This window comes from Hakea prostrata, chromosome 1 (genome assembly GCF_041222555.1).
Source record: "Hakea prostrata isolate BN-2017 chromosome 1, UWA_Hpros_2, whole genome shotgun sequence".
Taxonomy (NCBI): domain Eukaryota; kingdom Viridiplantae; phylum Streptophyta; class Magnoliopsida; order Proteales; family Proteaceae; genus Hakea; species Hakea prostrata.
The window spans coordinates 63,479,536-63,506,439 of NC_142600.1; the positions used below are offsets into that span (position 1 = coordinate 63,479,536).

Sequence of the window (26,904 nt, forward strand, 5' to 3'; positions counted from 1 at the left end):
TAAAATAATAATAAAAACTTTGAAAATGATAATTGATACAAAAAAGAGCCTATTTTAAATTTCATAATCTATTCTAAAGAATAGCTGTCAAACTAGTTACCATTTTCAGCTAGAAATGATTTTTAGTATTAATTTATTTTAAATGGACAAAGATGTAAGTAATGTCAAACTGTCATATAAGAAATTTCAAATGGATACAAAAATGAAAAATTGATCATCACACATGAAACTCCTAAAGGAAAGCAAAGAAAGCCAAACAAGAGAATAAGAAAAAGACTCATTGACCTGATAAATGAATTCTTCAACACACCAAAATTAAACTGAGTCTCTAGCAGCATTAACATATTTATACAATCAGATGTTCTATGGCAGATACTTGTTGCTTCCGTTGTATCAGTCCTTCATGAGTAAGCTTTTAGATCATGGAGCACAAGATTCCGGAGTACAATCCTTGCACAGATTTTCAACTCGATAGGAGCTGCAGCTGGCTCAGCAGCAAAACGTAGGATCCTTTCTGCTCCAGCTTTCTCCAGGAGAGTTGAATGGTGCATTGCATGCTTACCACCTGGGGCAGTAAACTGCAAAAATCAACAAAGAAATTCATTTGAACAAGCAGATTTTTTGGCATTTCCATCAAAATTTGGAATGTAACAGTCAGAAATTAAGATAGAAGGTAGACAGGGGTAATGTACATAAACTATCCTTACCTGAAGAAGAGCAAAAGATGCACAGACCTTTAATATGGAACAAGAGTTTTGAAGCATGGCAACATACCGTCCAATCTCAGCTTCTCTGAAAAGTCAATAAACAAACAAAATGATAACAAAAATAAAAATGGAACCCATAAGCGACTTAAGTAATGGGACATCAACTTTCAAGGTATATCAACCCTGCTACGTAACATCAGTCATCAAATGATTGAAATGATGGAAATTGTAAGCAACAAAGAAAGAAGATGATTACTTAACCCGAGGGGCACTCCGTTGGGAAGGGACCATCACCTAAGGAAACGTGAGGTCGTAAGAAATCATCCTCATGTCCTTGGACCACTCACACTGGGTATTTAGTACTCTATACTGCTTTTGATGAAAGTTAAATAGTTTTCTTTCAACCCCAGTATTTCCAAGTCAGGCAGAAGGCTTGATTAGAAGGAGAAAAAAAAAGATGATTTTCTTAAGAAATAATTCTTTCCATGTTTGCATACATTATTTATATGCTTAAATAAGTTGAAATATATTAAATGTTCAATGAGTACAAAATCTTCTTATTAGTAATGGTATTAGAATTGACTGCTATGGTCTAATAAAAAAGAAATTTTCAACCATGTCCACAAATTCATATTCATTTCTGGTATTGGCAAATATGTCCAAAAGAGGGAGCACAAAGGTATAGCAGAAAAGCAATCAGTAGCAAAATTTGGATGGGAAAAAATGATGTGTGAAAGAGAAACCTGCATCTCAGATTCCCAGCTTCCCGAATACGTGCTGCTTCAGCCACTTGGAACAAAGCTGCATGAGCTGATGATGCAACTGCCATGTTGAAGGATGCCAGCTTGCAGAATGTAAGCACAAATCTTTCAATATGAATCAAAGCCATCCTCCTAGCTTGATTTAAGAGGATGATCTTTGTAACACCTTCCTGTAATTCTGGCAGTGCAATTTCCAACCTGCATAAGATATGCACAACATTTTAGAATGCATATAGACCATCAGAAAATTACATACTCTAACTGTGGTGTTTGCAGCACATCAACTGAAGTATATCCTCTGAACCACATATAGAGGAACAGTTCCAGCAACTAATCCATGAAACCATGATATCTATTAGATACCATATTCTTTTTAAGTTCTGTACCATCATCCACATCATCATGCATTGACAGCACTATCTGACGACATTTCATCCATTTAGACCTTTGGTTTCCCTCTTATACTATGATGCTGAGGAATAGTTATGCTTGAACTATGGTACATGCAAGCACAAATATGCACGAAAAAGGACTTGGGAGTTAAGGAGCAGAACATAGGGAAGACCATTATGTTATGCCGGTAACCAAATTACCGATGTACCTTCCATCAAATACATAAGCTAATGCCAAAGCAGCCATGAAGCGTGCCATTTTTTATCCTGATGAACAACAAAGATGAGCAAGGACTGGAACTCCCCCTTCCTCAACAATATGAAAAGCATTGCCCACATTGAAAGCAAGCTTCCAGAGTGCCCCAGCTGCAGTCGCATGAACATCCTGAAAAAGTAACAGCTAGTATATAGTCCCTTAGCATGGATAAAGCACCTTCAGCAGGCCAAATGAGAAAACTTCTTACTTTAGCACTAATCAACATAGAATGAGGCAGGAGCAAATAGGAGACAAATGTATTTAGATCTCTGATTATTAGTCGAAATTGAGTACACTTTCTTAAAAGATGCAGGAATGAAAGTAGGAACCAGTGTGGTGCTTCAGATGTGAGCAAACCCTCTCCTCCACCTGTGCCAGCAACTTGAAGAGGACATATGGATCAATGCATGCATTAAAATCCCAAATGAGATATATATTAAATAATGTATGGTAGGATGGGTTGAAGTTTTCAGGTCCAAGCTTTCCATGCTCTATGCTGTTGAACAACTCTGCCAGGGTCTTAAACCTTCTTGATTGGCTATATTTGAGTCTTTGGGTAATTGGGATTATATTTCCTGCCAAGTATTTGTGCTTGAGGCTAGGGTAAATATAGCAGACTAGCAGATCTGGAGTTTGGCAATTGTTCAGACTTGGTTAAGGTTGCCACAGCACTTGTAGTGGCGCAGGGGACCTAGGGTGATGCCAAAGGCAAAAGTTTCCATATGTAATACTACGGAGGGCACATATCTGAACATATATTGCATTATACAGCTACTTGAAAGCTGAAGCATTCGGGGCAACCTGGATTGAGACCAAAACCCAACTATTGTCATTTCTTATGTCCAAGTTCAAGGGGAATCCTTTTCTAATTGATTTTTAATTATTCATTCAGTAAATCAAGAAGGTTCAACATATCTCCCCCTACCCCCATCCTATCCAGATCTCTCTGTCCCCTCTCTTAGACTGCCGCAACCCTACTTCACCCACTTCTTCTCCCCCCCCCCCCTTCCCACTGTCCCTTGGCAACACAAACACACTCACATACCCACCACCATGGATGGAAATCCAACCTCATCATTGAGAAGGCCCAAGCCCGAATTGCTCCCCTAATCGACAAACGACATACCCCAAGAGAAATTATCTTCACCTCCTATTTCATTTTGTTATATTATGACCTGAATTCTTGTCCCCGACTTTGAAGATGAACCCGCACAAAAATATTATGGTGGGTGACTCGAATGACCCGATTAGGGAGATCTATGATGGAAGCAGAGGGCTTGGGCAAGTATGAGCCAATCCAATGGATCAACCTGTTTACTTGATTAAAGTCTAATATGTACCTTATGTTCACCTACAAGGTCAGTGTGACATCCGGGATTTTTGCCTTAAGGTTTTGGGTGAGAGTTTCTGTAATGCCAGTATGGCGATTGGTTGAGATCTCCACTCTTTTCTTCTTCTATAGTGGAAAGTTTTTCTTTGCTCATAGAAGTAGCACACCGCATTGGTGTGTGTACCACATTCAATCTCTGTGTTCTTTCGTTTTCTTTCTGTTTCAATTTGTGATTTCTTGGTGTTCCTTTTAACACATTTTACTGTCCCCTCTTCTCTTTCCAAGTTCTCCTTTCCTAGACAAATTGGTGATGTAAAACCTTCGCAGATGCAAACCAGCCAAGAAATGAACCAGCTAGGACTTATTTGAACTAGCATTCAAGACCAGCACAAATCAGAAAGCTGTGCCAACTAGAAGGTCCCATCATCCGCACAATCTTGATTAGTCAACTTGTCCTGCTCCAAGATCACAACGTATCTAGAAAAGTGGCAAAACCAATGCTCGCATGAACAATGTCACAGTCCATCTTTTCTCTTGATGGAAATATTCCTAGAATATTTTGGTGGGGACCAATACTCAGTATTCTACTGCAGTTTTGTTAATGATTTTGCAGCCCCTTAACAGTTTCCATAATTATTATTTGCAATCAGCATTATTGGCTAATTGACAAAAACAAGTTTCTAAACTTAGTTTATCTTCCAATTTAAATATTATGTTTTTTTCAAGGGGGGGGGGGGACTTCTAGTTTCTATTTTATTTCCTATATAACTGTTGAAAAGTTTGTAATTTTTATTTCTTGTAAAGCTTATGCTGGCTTTAATAGGCCGCTTTCATCATAATTTGTGACCAGCTAGCGTCAGATGTGTAGTAAAATCCAAGTTCAGTGGCTGAGATAACTGCAGCTGAAAGACCCAACAGCTGAGGTGCCCATCCACTACTTTTCTTTTCTCAAGATTTGGTTGTCAAACCTGGGTTTTCCTAATTATTGTAAGTATCAGGAGGTTGGCATCATGCTTGGGACTGTTTCATTGAGTTTTCAGATCTACATTTAGTATCAGCACCATGGAAATGGGGTATCCTAATGTTGTGGATAAAATTTATACCGAACCGGGTTCATCTTTGGTTCAGCTTTTGACTCCGGTAGGGGGCGGCCAGACCACGGTCAGGTTCAGACATACGCAAATACCGAATCCTTGCGGTTCCAAGGATAAGCACAACCCCGAGGAATTTAGGATATGTGATTTGAGTCATAAACAGTTACTACTACCCTGAAGAGTGGGAAATCGTATTTAACATGGAAACAACCACTGATACAGGGGAGAGATTGTTTCTCACATGGAATCCGCTTCCACCCCGAGAAAAGGGGAAAAACCCTACAATCGGACGGCCACCAAGAAGGATCACAAACGAATCCAAAGACCAAGAACAAAAGGTAAAACCTATATAAACAAGTAGCCTACACCCAAAAGAGGTATCTGAATCGTTTCCTTCACAATCTTATTCAATTTCTGCTCTGCAACTAGCCAGAGCTTTGTAATCAGTTCCAGAACTGACTTAGCCTTCGAGGGTGGCCTCCTTACCCCATGGTCGGGCCACGTCTAACCTTGTTTTGTAGGTCATTCCCCAGGGATCTCAAGGCTGAGCAGATTTTGGACACATAATTTGGCGCCGTCTATGGGAAACGCTTCAAAAGGCCATGGTTACCAGATCAGCAGCAGTAGCAGCAGCTGCGGCTCAAAGAGAACAGAATCCTCCTCCTCCGAGAGGAGATCCACCTCCAGCAAGAGATATTTATGAAGGAAATCGTGCTCGAGAAGTTTGCAAAGATGAAGGATTGGTTGCAGATGAACATCTGAACAACCCAAACAACCTTCAAGAACAGATGAATCAAATGCTAATCCAATTCCTAGAGATGCAACAAACACTTCGTACGGTGGCGAGACGTTTGGGAGCTCCCAAAGCTCCAAATTGTCATAATCGGGAGTAGGCCCAAGAGCACAGAGTAGGGATACGCATTTCCCCGGTCCGAGGACATTCTCCCCAGAGAAATAGACACCACACAGGTCAGAATTACAGGCAAGATCCTTAAAGGGGTCGTGAAGGATGATCTAGAGAAAGAAGAATTGGAGAATTGCCCAGAAGAGATGGTCAGCATGATCGGGTTCAGGAGAGCCGAATGGGAACTCTCACCAGGATCGAGCGAGGGGTTCGCACCCATTCACCAACGTCCCAACGTTCAGGTCGAGATAGCGTTCGAGTGGATCAAGTTCGAGCAGGTGGCATTCGGGAAGTTCGCATTGATTGGGAATTGGCGAACATTAATTGAATATTGGGGCAACTCACAAGAGGTAAGAGAACTGATGATATTTACTTAATCATCAAGAAAACTCCTTTTTCGGATGCTATTGCAAGGTTCGAGTTTCCTCAGAATTTTAGACTCCCCACATTCTCTTCATTTGATGGTTCAGGAGATCCTATTGCACATATAAGTTACTACCAACAGACCATGGCTGTTGCTGGTAATTCGAAAGAAATAATGTGTAGAGTATTCGGGTCATCACTCACTGAAGCAGCACAAAAGTGGTTCTTAAATCTACCATCGGGAAGGATTCGTAATTTTGAAGAATTGGCTCGAATATTCATTGGTCGTTTCCAAAGTGGAATACGGACCAAGAAGATCGAGGAGACATTGTTCACCGTCAACAAGGAAAGAATGAATTTATTCGGGATTATCTGAAAAGGTTCAATAAAGTCACCATGGAGATCAAGAACTTGGACAAACAAGTGGCCAAGACTGCTCTCTTCACCAGACTCACCAACAGAAGACTCTTGGAGCTGTTACTTCATGATATGCCTACCACCTATTCCGAACTCGTACAAAGATGTCATAAACAGGCTGAAGTGATGGAGATCCTTGACGCTCGGCAAGGAGAAATCAAAGACTCAAACAAAGACCAGAGGGAACCTGAGAAAGGCCAAGGGTTGAAGCCACCCAACGATGATCGGGGCCGAAAACACCGTTCGGGAAGGACGCAGAGATCGCCTGACCATGCAGGGTATACACCACTGAACACCCCACGGTCAGAAATTTTGATGTGAATCAAAGATCAGGATATCCTGAAATGGCCTCCAAAGATGATTGCCAAATCTGAAGAACGAAATATGGACAGATATTGCCGTTTCCACGAGGATTACAGACATACCACGAACGAGTGCAGACATCTGAAGGCAGATATTGAGAGGCTGATATCCCAGGGGCACTTGTCCAATTTCGAAGAAGGACAAAGGAATGATCGGGAAAGAAAAGCAGCTGCTGAAAAGAGAAAGGAGTGTTCGGAAAGCAGGGATCGTCAAGCCGAAGCTCCCTAGTCAAAAAAAGGAAAGGAGGTTGCCTGATCTCCAATTCTCACCATATTCGAGGACACAGAGCCCGAATCCCTCTGAAAACTGAGCCAAATCTAGGTTCGTAGGATCTGGAGAGGCATAAAAAAGAAAAAAGATCAAATGTGGACGAAAGCATCATATTCAAATCAAAAGGAGCGTGGCCTCCCATTATAATTCCCAAGTGAAGCTTCGGCAAATTCAATCGGGAAATTTAGTCCTTAGAAGTACTTGGCTATAAGCTGAAGGGCCATAAATGATTGTCGAACCAGTTGGTTTGGGAGTGTATAAGCTGAAGAACTTAGTTACCAATCGTGAACTTGATGGATCATAGAGTGCAAAGCATCTTAAGAAGTTTTACCCGTAGAAGTCATTTCAGTCTTCGAATGTGATACACTTCAATTTTCCAAATTCGCAATATGATTCATATTTTTGAACACCAAATCTCTTTTGAATGGTGGCATATAGGACTGGCGATTCTAAAGAAGTTCTAATTCAAGAGGTTTCGGTTTTTCCCAAGTGAGACTTCCGAAGATGGAGCATCGGCCTCGCCCGAGTGAGACTTCCAACCAAAGATGGAGCATTGGCTTTGCACGAAGGAGACTTCCGAAGATGAGGCATCGGTTACGACTGAGTGGGACCTTCAAAAGCTTAGAAGAATTCTCTAAGTCGAGGCATCGGTTTAAAACCCAAGTGGGACCTCCGAAAGCTTAGAAAGATTCTCAGGAATACTCTAAGTCGAGGCATCGATTTAAAACCCGAGTGGGACCTCCAAAAGCTTAGAAGAATTCTCCGGAATTCTCTAAGTCAAGGCTTCGGTTCCGATTGACATAAGACCTTTCACAAGGCTTCGGTCCAATCGACATAAGACCTTTCACAAGGCTTTGGATCCGATTGACATAAGACCTTCAAACAAGGCTTCGGTTCCGACCGACATAAGACCTTCAAACAAGGCTTCGGTTCCGACTGACATAAGACCTTTCACAAGGCTTCGGTTCTGATCGACAAAAAACCTTCAAACAAGGCTTCGGTTCCGACTGACATAAGACCTTCAAACAAGGCTTCGGTTCCGACCGACATAAGACCTTCAAATAAGGCTTCGGTTCCAACGAACAAATGACCTTCCAGCCAAGGCTTCAATTCTGACCGACATAAGACCTTCAAACAAGGTTTTGGTTCCAACCAAGGCTTTGGTTCCGACCGACTAAAACCTTCCAAAGTCAAGGCTTCGGTTCCGATCGACATAAGACCTTCCACAAGGCTTCGGTTCTGACCAACTAAAACCTTTCAACAAGCTTCGGTTCTGACCGACTAAGACCTTCCAGCAAGGATATTTCAAGAATGAAAGGACGTTTCGTCTGATTAAGCAAACCAAGCATTTGGTCTGGGGGTTTCTCCCGAACACTCAGCTTGGGGGGCTTATGTTGTGGATAAAATTTATACCGAACAAGGTTCATCTTTGGTTCAGCCTTCGACTCCGGTCGGGGGCGGCCCAACCACGGTCGGGTTCAGACATATACAAATACCAAACCCTTGCAGTTCCAAGGATAAGCACGACCCCAAGGAATTCGGGATACGTGATTGAGTTATAAACAGTTACTGCTACTCTAAGGAGTGGGAAATCTTGTTTAACATGGAAACTACTACTGATACGGGGGAGAGATTGTGTCTCACATGGAATCTGCTTCCACCCTCAAGAAAAGGGGAAAAACCCTACAATCGGGCATCCACCAAGAAGGATCCCAAACGAATCCAAAGACCAAGAACAAGAGGTAAAACCTATATAAACAGGTAGCCTACACCCAGAAGAGGTATCTGAATCGTTTCCTTTACAATCTTATTCAATTTCTGCTCTGCAATTAGCCAGAGCTTTGTGATCAGTTCTAGAACTGACTTAGCCTTCGGAGGTGGCCTCCCGACCCCAGGGTCGGGCCACGTCTAACCTTGTTTTGTAGGTCGTTCCCCAAGGATCTCAAGGCTGAGCAGATTTTGGACGCATCACCTAACAACCCTAACCTTGCTACATTAAGTATCATCTAGCTATACATGAAATGGTTGAAACGTATGTGTTCTTGGGAAGAACATTCCTAGATTCTAAGGTTGAATGCTATTTCAACTACCATTGCCCCTCCTTTAAATGCTACCATGCCAACAGAAGATATTCTGAAGTTGTAAGACCAACAACATATCAGTGGTCCTACCAAGAAGGTCCATGTTGAAGTTGTCAAAGAAGACAGCCAATGCGATTAAGGTTCCCCATGAGAAGAAATCATTGAAGTAGACTATGAAAGATAAGAAAGAACTTGAAGAACTAGGGCTTGAAGTAGAGAAGGTTGAAGACACAACTATAGAGGTCCCCAATGACATGAGTACTAAATTTGAACCAGCACTGGAGGCCAACTCAAACCAGCAAGCTGGACCAACTAGAAGGTCCCCTTATCCCCACAATTTTGAACAGCCAAGCTGGACTGCTGCAGTAGGACAAAAGATGAAGGAAACAGGCAAAAATACTGTTCATATCACTATTCATGTTACAGTGTCTCAGTCCATATCTTGCCTTGCAGGAATATTCCTAGGAGATTTTGCTGGAACCCATAAACAAAGTTCACCAGCAGTTTAGACACGAATTTTGCAGCCTCTAAGTACCTTCAATAATTATTAGTTTCTAATTGCATTGTTAGCAGACTTATAAAGCCTAGTTTCTAATTTAGGTAGTTTCTGATTTTGAAATTAGTCGTTTCCATTTCTGGTAAAGCTTAGGCCAGCTATTAATAGGCCTCTTTCATCATAATGAAAGAACTTTGGAGAAATCATAGTTGTGGCTTAGTAGCTTCAGTTATAGAGAAAATCCAAGTACAACAGCTGAGCTAGCTTTGGCCTTGGGATGAGAGACCCAGGGCTGAGATAATCCACCCCCTACTCCCCTACACCTTTTCTTCTTCTATTCTCAAGATTTGGCTGCCAAGACCTGAAACTGGCTTTCCCACTGAAGTTATTTGGAGATTGATGTCACAGTTGGGACTGTTAGCCTTGGTTTACAGTCTTACATTAATTGACAGTCTACTTTTCTGCTCAACTTTCAGCATTATCTGTTCCTTTTCTCTGCTCTATGCTGAAAAGATAATTTGCACCATTATCTGTTGCTTTTCAGCATTAAAAGAGAAACTCCATCGCATCAAATTGGGCAAACCCAGCAAAATGAAAACCAACAGAAAGAAAAGGTAGCAAACTAAACTATATTTAGGAAAGGAAACTACCTAAGAATCCTACGTAATCTACCAGCCTCCTAATACAACAATAATTAAATAAATCCCCTATGCAGTCTACCAAAATAAAATATTGAGTTTCTTTCACGGCGTCCACTTCAGTTGGGCCTAAATTCGTGACTGCCAACTTAAGTGGGAAATATATCAAACTGTATCAAGTTACCCACTATTAACTTTTCTGTCAACTTTGAAATTGAAATGGCCATTTTGCCCACTGGGTTTAGGGAAATATAAGTTTTAATTTTTACCAAACCTCAATTTTTTAAAATTTACAAGAAAACTCACTAGTTCACTCGATTCACCACCCCTCCCCTGGCCGGAAAATCGACACTTAAATTTTCAATGTTACCAAGAATATGGAGAGAATAAAATCCTTAATCGAGCTTAGGGGTGAAATATTCTTGATATGGAAGAAAGCAACAAAGTAGAGAAACAAAGATAAAACCCTAGAATGGTCTCGAAGGGCTGCTGTAATGGGTTTTATCAAAGAAGATGATAGATGCTGCAGAGCATTTCCACAAACAGATACAATCGGATCGGGTGCATCAGCTGTAAGGATGTTAATGGGTTGGATCATCTGGGTTTTGTCCGAGTGAGCCATTTTCTGTTTGGTGATAAAGCTAAACAAAAAGCAAAACCAAACAGTTTAGTCTGTCTAAGAGCAGATCAGAGCGAATCAGTTTCAAAAATTAGTTGAGGTTTGCAACTGACCTGACAAATTGATGTTGCATCGTTTATGTGGTCCAACGGGTCGAAGGTTATAATTCTAGAATGTTCCTAACCCAAATTGGCCAATCATTTCTTTTAGTGAACTAGCTGGGGAGGGGGGTTGCCGGCGGTGGTCACCGGCAAGGGGAGGGGAGTTGCCAGCGGTGGTCACCGGCAAGGGGAGGGGTGGTGAATCGAGTGAATCAGAGAGTTTTCTTCTAAATTTAAAAAAAGTTAAGTGACGTTTGGTGTTAAAAAAAAATCATATTTCCCTTCATCCCACAAGCAAAATGGTCATTTCAATTTCAATGTTAACAAACAGGTTAACAGTGGGTAACTTAATATTTTGAAAAAAGTCAAAAGTGGGCAATTTGATATATTTCCCACTTAAGTGGGCAGTCAAGAATTTCCTAATAACTCCAACATCTGATTGCATCAGTAAGATAAGCAGGGGTCGGGGGTGCCCCCATTTTTTCAAAAAATACGGTTACTTCCCTCATTTTTTCCTATCTTTTCTCTTTACACATGTAAAATATCTTATTTGCCCCCCTAAAGACAAATTTGTAAAGAAAAAGATTATGGGTATAAATGTCATTTTCCATAATTATCCAACAATCACAATTAAAACCTATTTTTAAGGAAGAAACAATTAAACCTCAATTAGAAACTAATTCATAATCCCAATTTTTCTCCCTATTTATTCTCTCCTCTTTCCATTCCTATTTCTTCTCTCCTCCTTTCTTTCCTATTTCTTCTCTCCTCTTTCCCCGCACATGCACACGGCTTGGGGAAATTTGGTACAGGTACTCTTTCTCTTTCTAGATTTGCTTTTATTTCCCCCTCTTCGTGTCTTTCTCTCTCTCTCTCTTCTTCTTCTTCTTCTTCTTTTATTTATTTTTTTTTTTTGTTATTATTTTTATTTGATTTTATATTGTCTCACTTTCTCCATTTATTTTGGTTATTATTTTTATTTGATTTAATATCGTGAATGCAATCTCTGTAATTTATATGGTAACTAACTACCACGACTGGTTTGGTTTGCATCTAGCCTTTTAATGTTGAAATCATGTGTGTGTTTTTTTTAGAAGTAATGTTGATTCTATAGGATTTTTTTTTTGGCGATTCTCATGCTTTAATTTACCTACATTTTGTAAGGGTAAAAATGACATTCTAAATAATTTACCTATATTTTTAATATGTGTTGGCCCACATCTAGATATGATAAAATAAGTTAGAGGTAGGACCCACAGAGGCCTCACATAGTATGTGGTGAAAAAGCATCAGTGCTAAGGTGATCTAGACTCTTATCATTTGGCCACCCCAAATGTTGAATCCTAGGTTTGACCTTAAGGATAAGAAAGAGAGAAAGGAGAAAGGATGTTGGGAGATGATTGATTTCTCTAACTTGCATTTACCAACCCTTGTATCATATATATAAGATCACATCAATAACCTCATATACCAAATAAGGATGCCCAACAAGTTGCAGATACAAGTAGGCATCTATGATCTATGAAACAAAGTTCCCATAGTGCCCTTACTTGATAACCCTAAACACATTAATGGTGGCCCCACCAAACTCCAATCCAACAGCAATCAGGAGGCAATCCCATATAGCAAACTCCTGTTGATCGTCCCTCTTTCTAATAACTAACTAAAACAATGAATAGAGAAGAAGAAAGCAAACGACACCAGTATTTAAGGAAAATATAGATCTTTGTAAGGAAACAGGAAATGAACCAAGGTGAAATGCTTACTTCAACATCTGATCGTGCTAGTTCAATAAGAGGTGGAAGACCTCCTTCCCGTCCAATAGCAATGCTAAAACAAATATAATAAATAAATAATAGTGAAAAAGATTTATAAATGGTGACTTCCTACAAAGATTATAGGGAATAATTTATAGAGAAGAATAACATAATACAAGGAGAATGCCAAGTAGTAAGCACAATATGACACCACCAGGAAGGAAATGAAAATTTTTAAACACACCTATTAGCTTTTGATAGTGATAGTCCCCACAAAGCACCTGCAGCCCTTTCCTGAAGACCTTGGGGAACATCAGCATTTGTGCAATCATGTACAAGAGTGACCTATAGGCCAAAATTTTCTTCACTTTCATTTGAGGTTCAATAAGAACTTACTAAAAAAAATGTTGAATATAATGGGTGCAGTAATTTGGCCATGGAGGAGTGTATTGCACTCAATTGATTGTTGAGCACCAGCAAGAATTTACACCAAGATGTGCCAAAACTACTGAAATGTTTTTAGTTTTGAAAGTAAAATATTTTGGTTTTGCAAGAAATCGATATGATATGACTACTAAAATTTAAACTCCAAAGTCAACTAAATTAGACTGAAAATTTTGAAATATGAACGTTCACATCTTGGTTTATATTTTTCATTATTTTCTGTGTTTTACATTTTCAAAACGGGAGTAGAAGCAATTGATTTATATTTCTCATTGCATGTAAATCCACATATGAAAGAGGGTGAATCCCCCCCCCCCCCCGCAGGAGGGGGTAGGTTGGAATTAGACTACAAATTCTACAAATGGAAAAGGACACGAGGAAATAAAGAGTATAAATGTACAAGTAAATGCATTAAACAGAACTTGTACAGCAATATGTTCCAGATCAAAAAAAGATACAAGCATACCAAGGCCTGAACACCACCAGCTGCAGCAATTGCATCTCGATTTTGGTCATGAAACGATAAGTTGCACAAAGCACCAGCAGCTTCTTGCCTGTTTTATAAGCAAATATAAAGGCGGTGTCATGGTACAGAAACAGATGTTAAGCAAGCAAAGCCCTCCCTCTCCATTTCCCTCTTCCTTCCGCCTCTATGTTTTCCCCCTTGTACAAAATTTGAAGTACATCATCATGTTTAGACTTTAGAGTAAGAACACCAAGGTTTTAGTTAATCACACAAAACAAAGCAAACAGAGGGAAGTATCTGAAAATAGAGTATGTCCATGTTATGTTATCAAATTGGATAAAAAAAGTACCAGATCAAATTTACTCAATCCTTCAAAATTACCAAATAAAAGGCAATATCTTGTCTATATGTAAATCAAAACGAAGAGCAAGTAACTCAGATTATCCTCTTCAAAAACATAAATACAAATATGATTGACATTTGTTTACATCAAATTAAATACAAATATGATTTGACATTTTTTTAAATCAGATTACCCAAAGAAAGGGGAAGTATGACTGGTTAATCTGTCAACCATAATACTGCAAGATCGAGTTACACTTTTTTCTTTTGTAAAGTCATGACTGACACATACTGATTAAGGAGGAGAGACAAACACCAATAGGATCAAATTGTACTTAATGGGGGGGATAATAAAAGGTATCTACAGGTAATATATGATTCAGTGGAAAGACAGAGAGAATATAAAGGCCAACCCTAAGGGTACAAAACAAATAGGAAAGTCAACTGAGATAGCTTGATCAGACACCCAAAACGATTGACACAACCTTTTGATAACTAGACCTCCACTGCAGGCTAGAAGTGGTAGATGATAAGTGGCCTGGACAGGTTGATAAAAAAGGAAAGGTTTAAGTAAAGCATTTTACTCAGCAAAGTGTGCCTCAAAGTTTCCAGCACAAAAGCCTAAAAGGATGAAGAGAATACTGAAAATTACTCACCCATAAATAATCGCAGAATGATTCAAGATTCAGGAATTAACAGAATAAACTTTTCTCACACAGAAATCCATGCAGTTATAATTACCCAAAGTAGAAAGAAAACCACACAGCTGTATCCACAAATACAACAACAGCAATTCTGAAAATAAATTTTAAACATAACTGAAAACAGCACACATAGACACCCTGATATACAAGGGGTGTACACCCACAACATATAGGAGGGACAGAGGAGATCAAATACAGCTAGACATGCGGGGAATAAGTAGGCAAAAGAACACACAGACAGATGGCAGGTTTCATTGGGGGTAGCCACATTTATGTTGGGACTTCTGTAAAAGGAAAAAGGGAAGTTAGTTAAGATTTGTCTTTGGGTATAATATGGGAAAGGAGGGGAATAGTGGAACGGGGAAAATTTTGTGTAAAGGGAAGGGACGGGTAGAGCTCGTAGTTGTGCGGAAGACCCTCGGTTGGGGCAAATCAATTTGAAATTCAGATTCCAGGAATTTTGCAGTAATTGGGTTGGTTGTTTATCAATCTGTTGAATTCATTAAGCCAATTACAGTCGTCTTTTAGCTTGGTTCACCTCTCTATTTGCAGTGTGGATGTATGAGGTAGGGAGTGCTGAGTGTGAATACGAGTGCTGCCCAGCTTGGTTCTTATCCAACTCATGCTCAGGAACTTTGGAGGAAGAAAGTAAATTACCTGACACCATCATTTGGGGAGAGTATTAGTTGCATAAGTGCTTCAATTGCACCTACTTCTTGTCCAACTGCAGCATTACTTCCGTTACCATCTCCATGAGCAGCCAAATTAGCCAAAGCACGAGCGGCCTAGAAAGAATTCAGTACCAACATCTTTTTATTGTAACAAGGAAAATATGAAAGGAAATAAAAGAAAGGGTTTTCCCCATGTCACCAACATACTACTCCCTTAAAGACTTTCCCTTCTTCGTACACGTAAGCAGGGATGGTTACAGTATCATGAACCACCATTGCAGATTCCCTCTTGACAATATAATATAGTCAGTCAAATAAATGCCCCCTTGTCTTTTGGTCCACATCATATCATGAGGAGCACATAAAGGTGGTTGCAAACTCGCTGTAACCATGTCTAATTACAGAAAGAACAAGCAATAAAAGAAACTTCTGCATTCCTAACTTGGAGGTTGCTGGGACCAGGCTTACCAAAGGGAGCAAAAAGAAAAAAAAAGACCAATATATTTCCTAAAAATCTTGTTCCAAATGATTCCATTGTTATACATGGGACTGAACATAGATGCTGCACCTTAACCTGTGGAGTAAGCCCCCTAAACCATTTATATTTATGGAAATAAAAATGCTAACCAGTTAAATGGGTCTTGTGCCCAACACGGGGCCATGAAAATTGCTGCTCAGCCCCCAGCAAATAAAAATCACATTTAGACTAATGGTCCTAAGCACGCTCATATTGGCATAGTTGGAAAATGCGTAAGATCTCGGCAAGATCTCACAAGATATTCTACCTTTTTGAGAAGGCGAGACAAGAAGAATTCAAAACCTACATTGCCTAGATCTCAGATATCTCGGCCATGTCTTAGGTATCATAGTCATGTCTCTGATACCATGGTATGGTCATATCTTGGATAATTTCAGTCAAATCTCCACAAGATCTCAGAATATTAGATATCTAGCCGAGATTTTGAAGCTAATCATGGTCAGACGTAGCCCTTATTATCTCGGCAAGATCTTGCTATATTTCTAGTATGACAGTAATTTTATGCCCAATCAAATCTATATATATATATATATATATATATATGCCAAATTTGTATCTCTCTCCAGCAGTCCAGCTATGGCAATTATGAGCTAGAAAACTAAGGAAACTAAGCTAGGAGACTTAAGAGTAACTGAAGAAGGAAAGATGTGTTTCAGGTGGAAGGACACTAGTTTCTAAAATAAAAGAGTGGCTACCTGCTCTTGCACTCCCTCAAACTCGCTAGACTGAGCAAGCATGACTAAAGCATGGATACCACCTGCACGAGCAACTTCCATGCTACATTTATCATCAGCAGCCAAATTTGCAAGTGCACCAGCTGCACATTCCTAAATTTAGCCAAACAAACCAAATCAACTAAATCTCCCCACAGCAGCATCCTACAACTTCAGATTATAAAACAATCCAAAATAAGCAAGAACATACAAGAACTCCATCTTCACTGGAGGTAAGCCACTTGGAAATAAGATCCACTAGAACTTCTACACCACCTGCCACAGCAATGGCATCCTGGAAGGCCAAAATGAAGTGATATGTATAAATAATGTACATGTACAAACCTGGAAAAAAGATAATCAAGAAGGAGCAGAAAAGGCAACCTTGTGCTCGTCTCTCAGGGAAAGATTCAATATTCCACCAGCAGCCTCTTCAGCAACCACCCTATTCGTGGATCTTGATAAATCAGCAAGGAAGTTAATTCCTCCACCTTCTGCAATAGCTTTAGCAACTCTTGCATCGACAGACAAGTTTCGTATAGCCTGCATAACTCAAGAGTTTAAAAAGCCAACCAATTTCCATAATTACAAACAAGAAACAAGCACACAATTCTTGAAACTTGGGAGGACGGTCTTACCTTAGCTGCTTCTGACTGCAGACTCTCTCTACAAGATTTGGCGACGCCCAGCAGCAAACATATTCCACCATTTTGCATGATCACCTCAGTCCTTCGACGATGGACTGGAAGATTATCTCGATCAATGGCACTCAATGAAGCAAGTCCTGCAGCTGCACTTTCCTGAATGTCCTCCTGTAAGCTCTGAACTAAATTAAGAAACAGTGCAGCACCTTGACTGAGCCAGAAATCATCATAACCTAGTGGAATATCTTCAGCAATACGCTGCAGCGAATGTGAGACAATTCGTTCCAGCCAACACATAATAGCATTCAAGTTTTTATCGATATACTTCAGCTTTCTCCAGTATGAGAATACCTTTCTATAATTGCTCGTAATATCAGGGAATAATGTAGCCAGTTCTTTGAAAATGTCACTGGAAATAGTAAGTAATAATTTACCCCCATAATCACGTGCCATACGGTTGGCTTCTGCTTCGAGATGGAAGCAGTGAAGGGCAGACAAGACCCTCAAGCTCTGTGAGGATGACAGCAATGTTGAGACAGCATTGGGGCTGATACCAGTTCTACTGACATCTAATCCAATCAAGTTGAGCAGATTACACCAAACTCGTGCAGTTGAATTCCATCTGATATTTCCTATCCCAGCAACTGAAAGAAAATGAATCTGATCTAAATTTCTCAATGCCAACGCGTTGACATTCGGACAGTCCATGAAACCAATCTCCAGAAGCTGCCAACAGTTCTCTGCCAGTGCGTTAACAGCATCTCCATCAATATCAGGAATGCCTGAAAGCCGCAATCTCTTCAAGTTAGGGCAACAGAGAGCAACTATTTTTATACCATCACTACTGATCCTTTCACAGGAATCAGGCCCAAGCTGGAGACTCTCAAGTTCCTCATGCCAGGCAGCCATCATAGAAAAAGTGGCATCAGTAATATGACCACAGGAAACACCAATGATTTCACTTAATCGCCGTGCCCGGAGATGTATCATAGCATTGGCCGTCTCAACTCCTCTAAACCAGAGCTTCTGAAGCTTTGAACAACGGGAGGCAAGGGAAGTTGCCATAGCAGCATCACATTTGTAGCCACGAAGATCCAAAGAGTTCCATAAAGGAGTAGAAGAACCCAACGCCCTCCATACTCTACAGGTTGAAGCTAAGCTTGCCCGGTCTGTGTAGTTCAGGATAAAAAACAGCTGAACAACGGTATCATCATGCAATTCCGTCCAATCAATCTCCCTATCATTGTCCGAACTCAATACCCGATCACCAGTTCCCAAGTAACCCCCTCAATAATCTTCTCCTTGCCCTTTGATTGTGTCAACTTCCTGCTGACCATTCGACTCATTTCTCAATCGAACAGCTCTTCAATTCCCACAGACTACTCACCAACAACGCAAAAAATGAAAAAGCTGCAACTCAATAAACCCTAAATCTCAAACCATCTTCGTATTAGATAGATAATGTGGGCGACTAAGGATTACAAAGATCCAAACTTAGATTTCCAACCCAGAAAAATCTATCTTCTATTAGATATTGTCATTGTGAGAGCAATAAAATCAATAGCAGAAAACAGCAAAAGCTTCTTCAGTTCCTTACCCCAAATCATGATTTTCTTGGGGTTCCTTAGACACTTTAAAAACCCTAGCCTTTCCAGCTATTGTAAATAAAATCTTCGCCATTCTATGGCGGTTTTCTCGAATGAAACTGACAGGAGGGGTAGGGGATATGGGAGTTGAACCTTCCAGGGATTGGGGTACAGGGTATTGATGACAATGCAAAGTAGCAACGCTAAACCCAGAAACGCCCGAAGCTTTCTACCCTACTCCCCTTTTTTGCGTTGCTGAAACGGGTTTCCGGAACCACAGGAAAGCAGAGAGAGCCATAGTTTTGCAGGTGTGAACACCGAAGAGGTAAGGAGGGAAAGAAGGAGGGTTTGAGTTCATATGCATACTTGGCAGATTCAAATGCAGAGGTTACACGGCAGTTTTAACTGCAAGTCTTTTGAAATTTCTTTCGCATCAGTGGCTTTCCGCTCTACAGTACCTTCGCCTGAGTTTGTGATCGTTGACAGGGTCTTTTGAAAAAAGAAGATCGGTTATAAATAATATTTATTATAGATGTCCATTACTCCAAAGAGTACTTTCAATTGAAGATCTCAATTACCTAGGATGCAATATTGGTGAAGATCACAACTATCTCATTACACAATATTGGCAGTCAATATTTCCATTCTATACACCTTCTATCTTGAGTGGCAATCTATCTTTCCATATCAAGAATTAGTTATGATTGAACTCATCTTGTCTTTCTTCTTTGTATCTAATATATTTTTTATTATTTTATAACACGTTATTAGCACGATTCCGTTCGAAGTATTGCGTTTTGAGAAGAAAAACAGCAGACTATGTATTATTATGTTTTCTATTCCAAAGTAAAAAGAATGATCAACCTCCTCGCACGTTTTTTGTAAACAATGGAGTTTACCTTGTCCATCTTAAAATGTAAGTGCATCATGATAAAAAGGTATGTGTTTTATTGAATCTAAGAATCAATCAAATAATAAGATATTATGTTGCTTTAACGATTGTGGTTTTATTTATTGTATATAGTGGTTGCTAGCTTTGCACCACAAATATTGTTAAATGCACTTGAAATTGCAAGATTTGAAATTATAAATGAATACAGTTTTACAGATGCACATGAAGTTGCAAGAATTAAAACGTAAATAAGTACCGGTTTTGCAGATGCACATGAAGTTGCAAGAATTAAAACTGTAAATAAGTACAGTTTTGCAGATTCACTTGAAGTTGCAAGATTTGAAACTGTAAATGAATACAGTTCTACAGATGCACATGAAGTTGCAAGATTTGAAACTGTAAATGAATACAGTTCTGCAAATGCACATGAAGTTGCAAGATTTGAAACTGTAAATGAATACAGTTCTGTAGTTTTTGAAATTAATTCTCTTTTGAAATTATAAGGAGAAAATATTATTCATGAAAATATCCCAGCAAATTTTCAAGTTTTAGATTTGTTGTTACAATAGTAATATTGTAAAAGGAGTTTTAAGAAATACTCTGAATGATATCATGCCTATTTGTGGCTGAGTAAAATAATGGACTATTAATGAAAAGTTATGAAGCTCGTCTTATTGGTTCTGTTCCATTCCCTGAAGTGAATGCAATAATTCATGATATGCCTGAAAGAAGGCAAAATTAAAATTATGGTCATGACTGTGGAAGAGGATGAGACAAAAGACGGAATAATTACTGTCATTATTATAGAAATAAATAAGAGAATAATAAGGATTCTCAATATAACAATTCAAGGAGTGAAGATAAAATTTGTTACCAATGTGGTATGAAAGCCATTAGACATGTATTTGTCATACTCCATAATATTTAATTAAGCTTTGTCAAGCCTTAATTAAATAAATAAAAATAATGTTGAGATAAATTAGATTTTCCAAAATCATGATACTTGAGCAATTTTGCCTATAAAATGAATGATTTTGATGGCCTCACAGATACTACATATCTGGATGCTGCAAACTTCTTTGAAGATAATAGTTGAAGATTTGATTATGTAATTCTTTTCTCTTCAAATCTCATCTCATATGTTAGTTTATCTTAAATTTAATATTTTTCTTCTATAATTTTTTTTATTGACTTTCTATATATCTTTTAATATATTTTGTTTCATTTTGATGAAGAATGTGAATATTCTCTTATATGCTGTGACGCATATTATAATGAGAAAAAAATATACATATTTCTCTTATTTGATGATGCGGAAGCCAATGTTTATATAAAATCGGTAGTACAACATTGATTGGAAGCTCCGAAAGAGCTAATCTATTATTATCTGGGAGATAAAATTGGTTATAAATAATTCATTATTTTGTAGTAAGTCTCAAAGAAACTTATTAAGTTTCAAAGCTATTTACCAAAATTATTATCAGATTGAGACTACAAATAATGGTATAAGTAAATATCTATACAAAGTTATTAGATATTTCTCCCAATTTGTATTACACGAATATCGCATGGTTGAAACACATGCTTGGGTAAATCAAATGAACATTAATTCCAATAATTTTATTATTTGGCATGACTGTTTTAAAGATATCATCAGATGATATTTTAATGTGGATAAAGATTGCATACACGAGCATGTACGGTATACCCATAATTCATGCATCGGACCTTAAATGTTTTACCTTTTATTCAAAAGCAAACCATTCTTCTTCACCGGAAAAAAAAAAAAAAAAAAACAAACCAATTTTCGAAAAATTAAAAAAGAAACAAAACGTTCAAAATCCTGTGTCCTACTAGTAACCACGTACACATGCACATATGATATGTTCTTTAATATAAATTTATATGTAATTTTTTTTCTTCAACAACAACAACTAACACCACTTTGACCATCAACCAAAGGTATGTGATGTTCAAACACCTTGGGGGCTTAACCTTCTTCTTGATTTTGATCAAATCCATGTAATGGTTGCTGTTCTAGGTTAGAAACATGTCTAGGAGTTTCTTTCTTTACATTCCAAGTATTATAAACTCAATGCCATGCACCAAGAACAACATTTCACACTCTCCACTTGCATTTTCACTATTCATCACATAATATGCTCTACTTTGGGAAATTTTCATCTCATTTTCAAACGTAATGGAATTTTCAAGTCAAACCACTTCCCACACATTTGATTCAATATGATTGAGGTGCACACACATTTCTTTCGAAAAATTCCGAGTTTTCAAAAATTCCAAAATTTCACCCGAAAGTTGGTTATTGACTGTTGGATCCCACCAGTGGAGTACTTCTATCACAAGTCACTCGACTTTAATTCCCATGGTAAAGGGTAGGAGCATGTACATGGGAGACCTAACTATGCATCTAGACATCCTATCATGCACCAACAACAGCTAAATGCAGTACTAAAGGCACCAAGGGAAATGGCCTAAGCCACAACTGTGAAATCCCTAGGATTTTTACCCCTATAACCCGTGGTTTCAAGACCAAGAACCTGGGCCTCAAGTCGGCGACAATTTTGGGCCATTCAAGTCAAGCTTGAAGGATTGGAAATGGAACCAATGTTGGTGGATGACCCTTGTAATGACTCAACAACTCTCCTAGAGTTTAAGTAAAGAGAGAAAATCAATCACGAGGTGTAACAAGGGTGATTTTGGAACGTCGGTAGATTGACGATGGAGAATCTGATTGATGCGAATAAGGTATCAAATTGAAGATCGTTGAAAGACCTTTCCAACAAGACGAAAATCACCAAATTCAGAGTCCATTGGGGGTCCAACCATGGACCGGTTAGTTGGGCCGGTTGGGTGAACCAATCCCCCACCCCATTTTCTGTTTAGGGGCAAAAACGGAATTCTGGGTTTTTAAGCCCTATTATAAGTTATAACTCACCAGTAACCGCATTTCTTTATACTAGAATGAGGTTGAGCTGCTGGGAGAGAAGAAACCAAGAGGAAGAGCGGTTCCATCCTTCCGAAGGTGTTCTGTGATTCGAATCTTTGCGAAAATATTAGGAAATGTGAGATTTATTTAATCCTTCTCCTAGGCACAGTTATGTGGACAACTCTCTTCTCTTTAATCGTGGAATTGTGGTTGTGGGAGAATTTCAAGGTTATTGTTACCCTTGTTCAATTGTTTTTAATTTTCCTTTCTAGTTAGAGAGTAATGGTGAATCCCCTTGCGAAAGATTTTTCTTTTTCACTCTCCGAATCACCCACGGGTGATTTTTTTTTATTTTTTTTATTTTTTATATTATCTATATTTAATTGGATCAAATTGAGGACACCCTTATGATCTCTTTACTGGCAATTAGTTTTCTCCAAGGTTTCGTTTCGTTTCGACTTCGAATCCATGGCAAAATTATAACTTTTAGCCGATATAGGTTAAAAAGGCGAGTTAAAACCTAATTTCCTGTTTGGGTTTTTATGGGAATATTTTGAGATATTTTTCCAAACCCAAATTAACTTCTATTTTATTTTATTTTAATCCTTTTGCATGATGATTAGGTTACTACCTTTTGTTACCTTCTTGTGGGAGGGAATTTTTGACCTTTGGAGAAAGGAATCTAATTGGAAGGTGAGGAATATATTTAAGCTTATATTACATGTATAATGATGTTAGTTAAATTTTATTATTGATATCTTGACTTGCTTTAGTATTATCTTGTAACTATGTCTTCTAGTTTTCAATATCCTTTGAATGGTGATATGAGAATGTAAGAGAAGGATGAGATTGAATGGATTGAAATTTTCTTTTATTTTTAAATCTTAAATTATTGATATGGAAATATATGGATGATGTTGAATTAAATTACTCATTTTATTTTATGTTGCTTACTAGGGTTGTGGGTTCACCCATTGCCCTAGTGACCTTATGTGATTGCCTAGATTGCCTAGCTTGTGATTGGGGAATGGGGAATGCCCTTTGGTGTTTATGTCATTGGACACCAGTGGATGTGGTATGTGACGCAATCCTATGTTGCCCTTGGCACTTTCTCTGATTACTGATTAACATAACTAGGGCATGTCTATAAATGTTTGATTAGGTGACCTCATGAGTACTACTACCTTTTTGGCAGGGGTATTGAAGCCGGTTAACCCATGATGTTAGTGTTGGGTCTTGTGTGCCAAATTGGCCCACTATCATAATAGAGAGGTAGGGTTGCATATAATAGATAAGGGCTCCTAGGCGCTCAAGACCGGTAACCAACACATGAGAGGACATGGAGAGCATTCTGTCCATTATATGTGAATGACTGCTGGGTTAAGGAATGGGATCCAACAGATGCCTCCCATTGATGATTCCATTCATAGGTGGAAATAGATACTAAACCGAGTTGGTTGGTGCCATAGGGGAAGTATCCGGACCATATGTAGTACGAGATCGTATGACTTTGCATTGGGCCTAGGATTATCTTTGACATGTGGCAGATCTTATATCAATGGTGATGTGAGAGAGTGGTGACCTAATCCCCAACCATGGCTTAACAGGCTTTACCCAACAACTGCGAAGAACCCAACAATTGTGCTTGAGTACCGTGAGGGAAGAGTGACTGAGACCGCCCAAAGAAGACTGGTGTATGACTTAATGTGTGTCTACCATAGAGACTTTATGATAGATTATAAGCATAATATCATAATCATTCATATATTATATATCATTGTCATTAGTTACATTATCAATATTCATGTTATATGTGTGGTGTGGAATCTTGTGAATGAATGCATGATATGATGTTGAGTTGACCTCATTGAGTTCTGTGGAACTCATTCCTTTTTATATGTATTTTTTTGTTAGATTATACTGCAGGTCATGAGGACTTCTTCCAAATAGAGGATTCATTGCCGACCTATCTTCTTGAAGGAGTGACCGAAGAAGAAGTGGATGCGCATGGAGCTTCATGTTAGTGTTAAGATTGTTATTATGGAGTTGGGTTCCATTAGAGAATTAGTCTAGTTTATTTTTTGCTACGAAGAAAGTTACCCTCCTTTCTTTTCAAAACTTTGATGTTATACCTTTTGATTTGAAGTAATGGATGATTATAGTCATTATTTTAGATTTGATAACTTTATATGAGAAACTTGATTTATTCTTGTCCATTTGATTTTACTATATCACATGTTGTATGGAATTGTCATTGAACCTATGTCTTGCGGTGTATCACCCCCACGGCTATTCGAGTATGACCGGATCCGGCTGGGTGGGGTGTGACAACAAGCCTTGATGTATGATGTTAAGTAAATACACCCACGCATTTCCAAGCCAAAATCACACATTCCAACATGCCACATTATTAATTGACTAAAGAAAAGCAATATATATCCACAGTTAATAGTCAAATGATAAACATGCTTTAAATAGTAAATTGCAGCATATCAAATTGACAAGAACATGCTTGGAATAACAAAAGAGATAACATATCAAGCAACCAAGCATAAGTGCAATTGTTTCCTTACTTGACTATGGTCTAAAACCTTCTATATGAGTTGATTTCACCCAAACCAGCACCTTAACAAATCTCAGCAGGTGCTATAAACATATTCATACCACTTTAAAATCAGATTGACCAAATCAATCTTCAAAACAAAGTCAGAAAGAGGACTGGTAGATTGAGCTAGTTGGTTAGATCAACAAACTGCCAGGTCTCTCTAGTAGATTCCAGAATTGAAATTCACATTGTTTATCCTCCATCTTTGATGGGTTTGGGGTGATCCAAATTGTAAATCATGGCTCTGAAACACCAAAATATCCAAAACAAGAAAGCTAGAGGAACCGTAGTTCTAGATTAGATCTGAAAGGTAGGAATCCTTCTCTGGAAGTATACACCATCAGATCAGTTATAGATCTTATTCTTTTTACGTGATCTAATTGAGATTGATAGAATACAATGATTTCACAATCAGATCCTACTTCCAATGGAGGTATCCCTCAAAATAACTCAAGAATAGACTAATTGAAGATAATAAAAGGGAGTTAGTTCTCTTGCCTTCAATATCCGAATCCAACGAAGTCACATGGTTTTCTTCATAAAAGGTGCATTCTCTTGGCTCTCCACATGCTCTCTGACCTTTTCCAAGTCTCTCTGTTGTCAGATATATAACTATGACAAAAACCAGGGTTTTAGGCTTTAAATAGAGGTTTCGGAGGTGAAAACCCCAAAAATGCCTGCACATGAACAATCGACTGGTTAGGGTGGCAGTTGATTGGTCAATTGACCGTTTGGAGTGACCCCCACCTAGTACTCTGCAATATGAGGGCAGTTTGCCTCCTCAGTTCGTTGTTAATACTAAACAAGCCTAGGGAGCATACTAAGGGCTCTTATTACCTGGTTTAATGGTATCTCCCAACTTTGTCTCTCTTAAGCTAGAAATCAACTTGCCCAAACCATCTGAGTTTTTGTTAGTTCTTCTTCTTGTTTCAAACAAAGCAAGAGTACCACCACCTTCATCATCCAGATTCATGGGTTATGGAACCAATTCATACGTTTCAAGTCATATGGCCCACAATTTCTTCCCACTAGATGCTCGGGTTCTCGGATCTACAATTAGGGTTTTGGGTTAGGATCCTAGGGGTTATCACATTAGTACTCTACAGTATCTCAACACAACAAGAAGAGAGAAGTAGGAAAGCATACTAGGCTATTACAGTTGATAGATATCTGATTGGGAGGGGTGCTTCATAGTTAGCGACCCATTTCACTAATAAGGAAGAAAAGTTCCACTAATCCTTTGTCGCACCCTTATTTGAATGTAATTATAGATCATGGAGACATTACCGCCACCAAATTTCCTTTAACAAATGGGAATCATCTCACACTAATGATGCTATTTATTGTTATCCAATAGCTAAGGCCTATGAGGAATTAATTGTCTTCCTGTTTAATTATCTAATATAAGCACACTCTGTTTCCTTCTAAAAAAACAGAATATACCTAAATGGGGAACAATGCATCTGTTTATCATAGATTAAGAAGAATTTGTCATCATGCTTTTCCACAATGTGTAGCTTGGTCTCTACTACAATATACAATGTTAATATCCAGATTCTCCAAAGGTGAATGCTCGTGTGAGTGAGTCATTCTCATGCCTATTGACATATCACGTTTTATGCTAGAAGAACACAATCACATAGAAAGTGGAAAAATAAATGCTGGAATGAACTCATATTATTCAATAATAAGAAAGTTTCAATACAAAACTAAGTCACAATCTACGCAAGCCCAAGGATTTTACATGAGAAATAAAAACATCCTTAGCTATAGGTTTGGTAAGAGGGTCAACTACCATCTAAC

The 26,904-nt window shown here is 38.6% G+C and overlaps 1 pseudogene across 1 annotated transcript; it reads right to left on the reverse strand.

Moving 5' to 3' along the window:
* Positions 1-203: 203 nt before the first annotated feature.
* LOC149029367 (protein ARABIDILLO 1-like) lies at positions 204-19,132 on the reverse strand (annotated as a pseudogene). Its single transcript, XR_016171092.1, has 12 exons — positions 17,066-19,132; positions 16,812-16,970; positions 16,639-16,722; positions 16,410-16,541; positions 15,163-15,290; positions 13,460-13,547; positions 12,794-12,894; positions 12,559-12,622; positions 2,070-2,245; positions 1,451-1,666; positions 708-792; positions 204-578 (listed from the first exon to the last, which is right to left on the reverse strand). The product of XR_016171092.1 is annotated as a protein ARABIDILLO 1-like (transcript).
* Positions 19,133-26,904: the final 7,772 nt, after the last annotated feature.